Here is a 9,945-nt window from a genome sequence, read left to right on the forward strand (position 1 = left end):
ACACTGGGACGGGTCAATCAAAGGGGCTGGAACATACCGGCTAGGCTCTGCAGCAGTCTCTACCGTGTACTGGGAGGTGATCAGTCTCCTTTCCTTCCCCCAGGATTCCTCCGTCCAGCGTCTTCTAGGACGGCTTACCGGCCAAAGGCCATAACCCGGTGCCCCACGTTGGATGCGCCAAATTGATATAGATTCTTTTAAGCAAACAAATAAGTTTGAATGTCTATCTGTTCCTGTCCAAATTTGAGATGATTAAATTGCGTATACGCAGAAGTAAATTCACACTGACACACGGAGTTCAGGTTAAAAGAACTTCAAGAAAATTTAATGGCATCTGGTTAAAAAGCGGGCTCGCAGACCCTTATAAGAGCAATATTACATCATCATAGAATATCAAGATAACAACAAATAAACATCATTAATTGGGTTAGGTGTTAAGTGGCTATGTCAATACCCACTCATCAATATTATTAATTGGCTTAAGTGTTAAGTGGCCGGCTACATGTCCTCCCACCGAGAGGTGGCGTCATCTTGGACACTTGAGTGGACACGATGGCTCAGGCGCCATCTTGCTAGCACGAGGCTTCACTCGATGGGAGGGGGGCTTCAGGCGCCATTTTGAGTAGTTAGTGCTGTTAGATTCGAGGTCAGGTTCAAGGCTTTTTAGTGAATGGACATTTCATTAGTTCAGTTCTCATGATCTAACTATGGCATACATTGTTACATATTACAGGAACTTGACAATTCCGGTGTTACTCATATCCTTCTAGAAAATACATTCTCTTTCTAATATTCTAAATGCTGTTAGGAAAATCTGTCATATAATGAAGTTAATGGAGTTAATGGGGAAATTTAATAAAGGTTTTAATAATTCTATAACAGTTTTATATAGGCCTTAAATCCCTCCCATAACTTCAGGCATACGCCTTCTATATATAGATATATATATACATATATATATATAATATAGATGTTTCTGGGCTGGGCTCTTTCTACCCCCTTGTTACAGACATAAGTTCTTGTAGAGAAACCTTATCTCTATTTTGTTTATGTTAGCGCATCCAAGAGTTTGAATTAATAGAGTTACAGAGAAATTAAAATTTGTCTTTCTTTACATTTTATCACATCATCTGCACTACACCACACATAAGTCACCCATTTTTTGTAAATAGTTTTACACCCTTATATCAAGTCTCTCCACTCCCCCGAGACCATAACCAGACTAAACGGCCTGCTACCTGACAAGTGCCATGCGATAGCCTGAAACACGGATGATCCAGCGAATGGTCCACCCCTTTTTTTTCCCTTTTCCTTTTCCTAAACCCTCCCCTCCCACCAAGTTTTACACTGACAGTTATTAGTGCACACTCATCTACATTTTAGTATGCCAGGACGTACTTGAAAACGAGAATAATTAATTATTATTATTTGTCCAGAGCCCAAACGGCACACTGCACCACCCCCCAGACCGGTATTTTTATTTATTTTATTGATGATCTGACCGAAACGTGGCCCAACCAATCTTATTTACCATGTACCCTGACACACCTGCTTATCGTGAATGTATTTCATGGACATACACCAGTTGCCAGATCTTGGTCAACACTTGAAGTGTATTTGATGATCATATGACACATTGTGGTTTCTCTATATCCTAACCTCTCCTTTCTGTACCCTACGCTAATTGAAAAACATCAATAAATAAAGTATGTTTAAAAAAACAAGCAACACACTAACAGTCATTTTTTTCCCCTTTTTTTATTTCCTCTATAGACAAGTGCTGTCATCTACTGGTGGAGTTCTAACACTCCAAATGTCAGCTTTCCACACTTTTCATTTTTGATACGGTTACACCTCATGTATGAATCAATTTATGGTTGCACAAAATCTTTTTAAATTTTTCAATAAATGGCAAAATTTGCAGGTGTTAATACACCTTGGTGATATTACAATGAACATTTTTTTTTTGTTGAAATTCTTTATTTTGGTTGTGCACCGATTGAACAAACAGCCGGCGTGTGCCACAACAGCGACATCCGGTATAGAAGGCACACACTGGTATGACATGTTATGGCATTTGATATACAGGCACATTTTTATAGTATTTGAAAACAGCAGTTCAGGATCACGTTTGGTTTTGATTATGATAGCATATTACACATGTCATGGAGAAACAGATATAGAGGAAACATATGCTGGGAACATGACTTGTGCTTAAAAATTTACATATATTATTAAATAATAATAAAATAAAATTAACTGGATAACGGTACTCCTTACTAGCGTATATGTGTTAACGTTTAGGGTAACTGATTATTAGATCGCTAGAGTCAGGCGCAGTTTTAAGATCAAAGTACTGGCTGATTTGGACATATTTAGGCATACTGAGTTAGCTGTAGTGTGGTTCAGGCTAATACAAATCGTATATAAAACCCAATATGCTAGGGTAACCAAGCGTGTTTTGAGTTAAACGTATGTTTGTTAGGACATACTAAACTAGCTATGGGCTAAGTTGGCAATACATAGTAGATTCTTACTAAACAAAACTAATAGCTTTAAGACTTGCATTGCATGCCTGTTCTGGTACGCATGTTTACACCGAGAATAATAATAATTTTATCACATGACAGGAGGCTTCCTATTTTGCATTACTCTCTTTACTAAACTCCACAGCAGTAAAGAAAGTGAAACATTTAAACCAATCAAAATGCAAAACAGTGAGCATATAGTTCCAGTGAACAGGCTCCTCCCCCTCTTTCTTTACTGCTCCATCGCAGACAGGTCAGAGTTTTTGGCTCTTCCCTTTTACCTCATAATATATAAAGTTTTCTGTACATGTATAATTGTTTTTTCTTTTGACTTTTACTTTTATTTCTATCTTTCTACTTTTTCTACTACTTATACTACTTGGTGTCCCTGTATTTTAAATTCATTTCCCTTCTGGGACTCTCTAGTTTTATTCTCATAACCCAGTGAGAATATTCCGTTGTTTTCCCGCTCTTTCCGCTCGGTTTCCGCCCTCGGGCGGCTCCCCGAGTTTAGGCAGGTCCCCCTGTCTTTGCCCCCGCTTTGCCGCCATTACCGGCTCCCTCTCACCTTTTCCCGCGGCTTGGCGCCAGCCGCGGCTACACTCGCGGTGGCCATTTTTAATCCCGCATCTCGCGAGATTACGGACGCCATCTTAGAAGTGCCGCGAGTGCAGCCAGTACCGCAAGGGACACACATGGACGGACTTCTAACCGCAAATACTCCACAGAGGTCAGTTTTTAGCAAAAGCTGTGTAAAGCACATAAGGTATTTACCTGTGCTTACTTGGGGTGCTGCCCTTAACCGTGCTGCTATAGAGGTCGCTTTGTAGCCACCTCTGCATTCCTGGGTGAGGCCCAGAACACAAATCCCAACTAGTGGTATTGTATTCTGCCCTGCTGGGGCTACATATACTATTATCTTACCACCATTGACACTGTATACCCTGCTGGGGTATCATATATATATATTTACAACCCTGCTGGGGTTATTTTTGGTTTTTCTCCTCAAACCAATTTCATACCTTGTATAAACCCTGCTGGGGTAATTTGTACTCTGTACAACACAACATGTTATTGCACCCTGCTGGGGTCTGCATAACAATATAAAACAGCTTAAGTCTGTCTACTACAGCTTACTGACCTCTATAATACGCCCTGTGCCAACACATATTCAGGCATTATGGAGACCTCTCAGAATTCAGAGCTCCAAACCATGGTAAATGAGGCCGTATCCGCCTCCATGGAGAAGGTTCTCTCCAAAATGATGGCCTCTGGTAATGACAAGAGGAAACCATCAAAAACCCACACAGCCCGCCATGACTCAGATTCTGACGAACCAGAATCACGCAAGAGCCCAGAAACCTTCATGGGCAAACGCCATTGGAAAGGCGAAAAGGGTCACCAGAACCCTAACAAAGGCAAAAACCTGGCTAAACGCACTAAGCCCGCTATAGCCACCACCCCGAACCCGCAACACGAGTATTCTTCGGAAGAAGAAGAATCTCACGCTAAATCCATGGCCATCTTAGACGAATGGCAAGCGGACGAGTCAGACTCCAACGAAGACGTTTGGGACTCAGATTCAGGAACCCAATCCTTCTTTCCACAACACATGTTCACGGGAGAACCCCAAGAACCAGACAATGCGGAGACCCCGCAAGAAGACGAGGAGACCATACTCGACCCGTTGGGGCAAAAACTCTTTGACCCACGAAAAATAAGACACCCACGCTCAAGCGACTGGACACCACCCGACCACTTAGCGAGGTTCATGCACCTCTGGTTACGGAAGTCCATGGACAAGACAGTCCGCAACCGCTTAAGGTCGGAATGCCCACGACCATTTTTACCTGACCACGTTGCGGACACTCCAGAATTCGACCAGGTGATGACCACCTTGATGTCGCGAGGTGGCCGCGACCCACGCAAAGGTGTAGAGAAAGGGTTCAGAGGGGTACAAGATAAACTTCTAGATTCTGTGGGACCATTATCCAGAATTCTGTATTTAGCTGACGACGCCCTAGCCAAAGCCGATCAATTTGACGCTACTGGTGCGAGAATGGGCGCATGATGTGCGGGAATGGGCACAAAGGTGCTTCTGTTTTGTGGGTAATGCCAATGTCGCCTTATCATCTGAGCGACGTAAAGCAGCACTTCTCCGCATTGACGGGAAATTGGTGGAGTTGGGCACCAAGGAACTAGGTCCTATGGCACAGGGCAAGCTCTTTGGAGAAGCTTTCCTAAAAGAGCTAAGCAGACACGTAAACGTCTACGCATCCTTAAACAAGGCTCAGACTTCAATGCGTAGAGTCTTCAGACAAAACCCTACCAGGGGTGTTTTTGGACGGGCTGGCCGCCAAAGGGGCCGTGCTGCCAGCCGCTTCTGGCCTTCAGGCCCCCGCTCTACGAGACCCCAACCTTTTTACCCAGAGGTGGGATATCGCCCATACTCCTACACTCGAGGCGCAGACAGAGGTCGAGGACCACGCACCCGAGGCAGAGCTCGCTTTTCCTCAGGTAAGCAACCATTTCACTCATTCTTCTCTTCCCATGCATACAGCAGGTCGCATATCCCTTTTCTTTCAGGAATGGACCTCCATCTCCACGGACGCATGGATCCTTCAGACAGTACAAGGCTACGTCATAGACTTCGTAGACGAACCACGACAGACGGAACTACCACGTCCCATCCACGGTTCAAGGATAGACACCTCTCTCATCGATGACGAACTTCAAACCCTATACTCGAAAGGCGCGATCAAACCCGCCTCCGACCCTCAAGGTTTCTTCAGCAACATCTTCTTGGTAAAGAAGAAAACTGGAGATCTTCGGCCCGTCATAAACCTACGACAACTCAACGAATACGTTTCTTACAACCACTTCAAGATGGAAGGCATACATCTTCTATGAGACCTGCTACAAGACAAGGATTGGTTCACGAGATTAGACCTCAAGGACGCTTACCTATCAGTTCCCGTCCACCAATCCTGCAGACAATACCTTCGTTTCCATTGGTAAGGCCTTCCCTGGCAATTCACGTGCCTCCCCTTCGGCCTCAGTTCGGCCCCATGGTGTTTCACCAAACTGATGAAGCCCGTGGTCGCACATCTTCGAGCGCAAGGAATTCGCTGCATCATATACCTGGACGACCTTCTACTGTTCTGCTCAGACAGACTCAGACTGATACGTCACACACGGTATACCACGGATCTCCTGTCATCTCTGGGCTTCATAGTCAACTTTCAGAAATCGGCTATCTCCCCGTCACAAACGGTACAATTTCTGGGATTCGAGATAGATTCCATCTCCAGCACCCTACGGCTGCCAACAGCAAAAATCTCAGCCATCCGCAAGGAATTACGCAGAGCCATCCGCTGCCACACCATTCCACTCCGCGCCCTCGCACGCATAGTGGGACTTCTCTCTGCTTCCATTCAGGCTATATTCCCGAGTCCACTTCACTACCGGGCGATGCAACGTCTCAAAGCTTCCTTCCTCAGGGAAAACCCCTCTTACGACCAGCTGGTCCCGATGACAGAGGAAGTCAGAGACGGCCGAGCCATCTTCGGAAAGGCTCCCGACATGATATTGGAATCAGACGCCAGCATCTGGGGATGGGGCGCGACGAGCGGAAATATATCGACAGGAGGCGCCTGGACATCCCAGGACCTCAACTTACATATAAACTGCCTAGAACTTCTAGCCGGGTCCTTCGCTATCCGAAGCCTAGCGAAGGACAAGTCGGACTGCTGCATCCTCCTCCGGATGGACAACATCTCCGCAGTCCGCTACATCAACCGCCTAGGCGGAGCCCGCTCCCGGCTCCTGTCAGAAATAACGAAAGACATCTTCAACTTCTGCCTACCCCGCAACATCTCCCTCACGGCGGAATACCTCCCAGGAGAGACAAACCTCACAGCGGATTGGTTCTCACGCCACTGGCGGGACACCAGCGACTGGAAACTGGATCCACAAATCTTCAACCACATCGCGGATCGCCTAGGACCACTCCACCTAGATCTATTTGCGTCCGGCAACAACAGACAAATGAAATCATACTTCAGCTGGCTCCCGGACCCGGAGTGCGCAGCAGTGGACGCATTTCTACAACCATGGCCGATCACGGGAGCCTACGCCTTCCCTCCTTTCGCCATGATAGCGAGGACCATACACTACCTGAAGAACCAGCAAACCTCGCTAGTACTCATCACTCCACAATGGAGGGGATAACCATGGTTCCCAGATCTCCTAGCTCTTTCATGCAACGATCCTCTCCTACTACCTCATCATCAGTACATTCTCACAGATCCCAAAGGCAATCCGCATCCTCTCATCCTAGACAATCGTCTCCATCTGGTGGCTTGGACGCTTTCAGGGGCTCCTGGCAAGTCGGCGAACTATCGCAGGCTGCTAAGGAACTACTATGGGACTCATGGGCCCCTGGAACCAGAAGATGCTACCTATCCGCCTGGAATTCCTGGTCCACTTGGTGTCTGGAACGAAACTTCGATCCATTTACGGCCACTATTCCAACCATTTTGAACTTCCTATCCCACCTATTCTCATTGGGCCGATCCTACAGATCACTAAACGTAATCCGTTCAGCTATTTCGGCGGCCCATGTCCCCATTCAAGGGATCCCGGTTGGAAAGGACCCACTCATATGTCGACTCCTGAGAGGCATTCGATTACAACGCCCCCCAGGGCCGAAATATTCTCAATTCTGGGACGTCGATCTAATCCTCCGATTCCTGAGGGATTGGCCAACTAACGACAGACTCTCCCTCCGTCAGCTGTCAGCAAAACTCACAGTCTTGCTTTGCCTGGTCTCCTTCCGCAGGGTCTCAGACATTCGAGCTCTGGACATAGACGCTTTCTCAATCTCCCCTGAAGGAGTTACATTCCGGATATCTCGTCGCACTAAGACGGACTCCACATCTGTGTTTTATCCTTTCTTCCCCACAGATCCACAACTCTGTGTCGTCTCCACTCTACAACAATACGTGGAAACTACCCTACCACTCCGATCCTCACCATCAGGTCAACTCCTAGTGTCATATGTTAGACCACATGTCCCCATCACTACCACCACTCTAGCAAGATGGGTTCGCTGGCTACTATCGCTAGCCGGCGTTGACACTACGTTTGGAGCCCACTCGGTGTGCGGAGCAGCAGCATCCTCAGCCTTTATGGCGGGCGCTTCCCTACGGATATCCTACGCTCCGCAGACTGGTCTAGAGAATCTACATTCCGCACCTTCTATTTCCGACCGAACTCCGGTGCGGCTATGTCTCTTATTCTACAGCGTTAAAAATGCAAAATAGGAAGCCTCCTGTCATGTGATAAAATTGAAGATTATGCTAGCGCTAGTGTACTTATAATCTTAATTTTAATAATGACAGGAGGCGAGTATTTTCCCACCCTTCCCACCCGGAGGAGGGGAACTACTCTATTCATAGTTTGTCTACATCTTTCCTTTCCTGTTGTCTAACTGTTTTCTTAAATTTAATACGTTAGGCTTAATATATCCATTGTTATCATCAGCCTATTTAACTACTAATAGATTACACACTGAATTCGCAAATTATTAATGCAATATTATCCGATGGATCACTGTCATGACTACAAACAGTTTCAAGACCGGTGCCTAACCTTCTCATATTCTCTTTTCAGTTTAATTTCGCAAAGATTGGGAACATCTACCACATATCCATAGGATTACGGCTCATATTATAAAGACCAAAGACCCTATTGGACGCTTAACCTGTTGGTACCTGGTTTTCTACTCAAGCCAAGAAGTTCATCACTCCCGTTAAAGACTACTACTGATGTTCGTTACAGACTTTATCATCAACCTTCTTCCCTGTTCCGATGTCTCTCCGAAAGAGGGGGAGGAGCCTGTTCACTGGGACTATATGCTCACTGTTTTGCATTTTGATTGGTTTAAATGTTTCACTTTCTTTACTGCTGTGGAGTTTAGTAAAGAGAGTAATGCAAAATACTCGCCTCCTGTCATTATTAAAATTAAGATTATAAGTACACTAGCGCTAGCATAATCTTCAATTATAGATGAGAAATAGAGAGAAAATAACAATATAAAGAGAATAACAGCAGCCCCTATGGTGGTTATTTGCTGAGAAGGGGGGACCTGTAGCCTGGTCAGCCTTTGCCTGTTCGGGGTAAGTCATTGCCCCATGGTGCAGTCAGTGTCCAGAGAGCCTGCAGTCCAGACATGGCAACATGCCAGGTGTAGGCAAGGTGTTCGCTGGGTTGTAACGCTGTAAACCTGCGCCATGCTTCACTTGACTGACTGTATGCGTTTTGGTTAGTCCCGATTGAAGATCTCCTTGCTTGGCTCGGTCGCGGGCTGCCTGGTTTCCTGCGCGGTCGGTCCGCTGTGTCCGCCATTTTGGGTCTGTCTCGGAAGGCTGTGTCTCTCCGGGGCTTGTGCCTGGAGTTGGTAAGTAGGCGTTGTAGCCTCTGGTGTTTGCTTGCTGGTCGCCCCATGATGGACTTTTTCAGGCCATGTCTGCTCTTTGTGGAGTTCTCTTTTGCCACCTTTGGAGCGGCCCAGTGTGGATGACTGCTCGTCTTGGGAGTGGGGTCCGGGAGGGGAATTACTCCCGTCCCTCCGGCTTCCTCTATTGAGCCCTGCGGTGTGCCGTCTGGTGGCGTACCTTGTGTTGCTGGCCAGAAGAGTGCCTCCAGCTTCTCCCATAGAGCGCTGAATAAGCCATTGAGACGGAGCTCGGTTTCTTCACTGGCGCTGTACATGGCTACAGCGTGTGGGCTAGACGCCATTTTGTAGGCCTCAGTTGCGTTTTCTCGGTTAAGAGATCTTGTCGCTTGGGTACCCTTCGTTAGGGAGATTGTAAAAGGGCGGTCCGCGATAACCCCCGTCGCACCATGGGGGGGGAACGAGGGCTCTGGGTCAAAGTTCTCGCCGTCGTTGGCGGCAGGAAAGCGGCCGTCTCCCCTGTGCCCGCCATGCTAGTAGGCCTCGCTGGGGTGTCGGGTGCGTACCGGTGGGAACTTCGCTTAACGGGTATCGATTTGTGCACCCCGTTGTCCAGTTGCTTTTGGTGGCCTTTATGTGACTGTGGGTCGCCTTTAGAGTGGCACAGATTGCCGTTCAGTCGGTTGGAAGCAGGAGCTCATGCAACCTGCGACCGTTCAGCATGGCCTCCAAGCCCCGCCCCCCCTACAATGAACATTTTAATGACTATATTTCTTACTTTTGTTTTTTTATCTCTAAAGGCTTTATTTTAAAAAGATTTTTTCTGTAACGTTAGTTTAATGGAAAAAAAACTCCCAAAGTAAGACTGGGGATCTCAAATGCAACCTAAGCCCCAATATAGAATCTTTAAGCCTTATGTAGCATGGATCGGGCTTGCTAAGCAGAATTCTATCTTAAGTA

The sequence above is a fragment of the Pelobates fuscus genome, chromosome 4 (genome assembly GCF_036172605.1).
Source record: "Pelobates fuscus isolate aPelFus1 chromosome 4, aPelFus1.pri, whole genome shotgun sequence".
NCBI classification, from domain to species: Eukaryota; Metazoa; Chordata; class Amphibia; order Anura; family Pelobatidae; genus Pelobates; species Pelobates fuscus.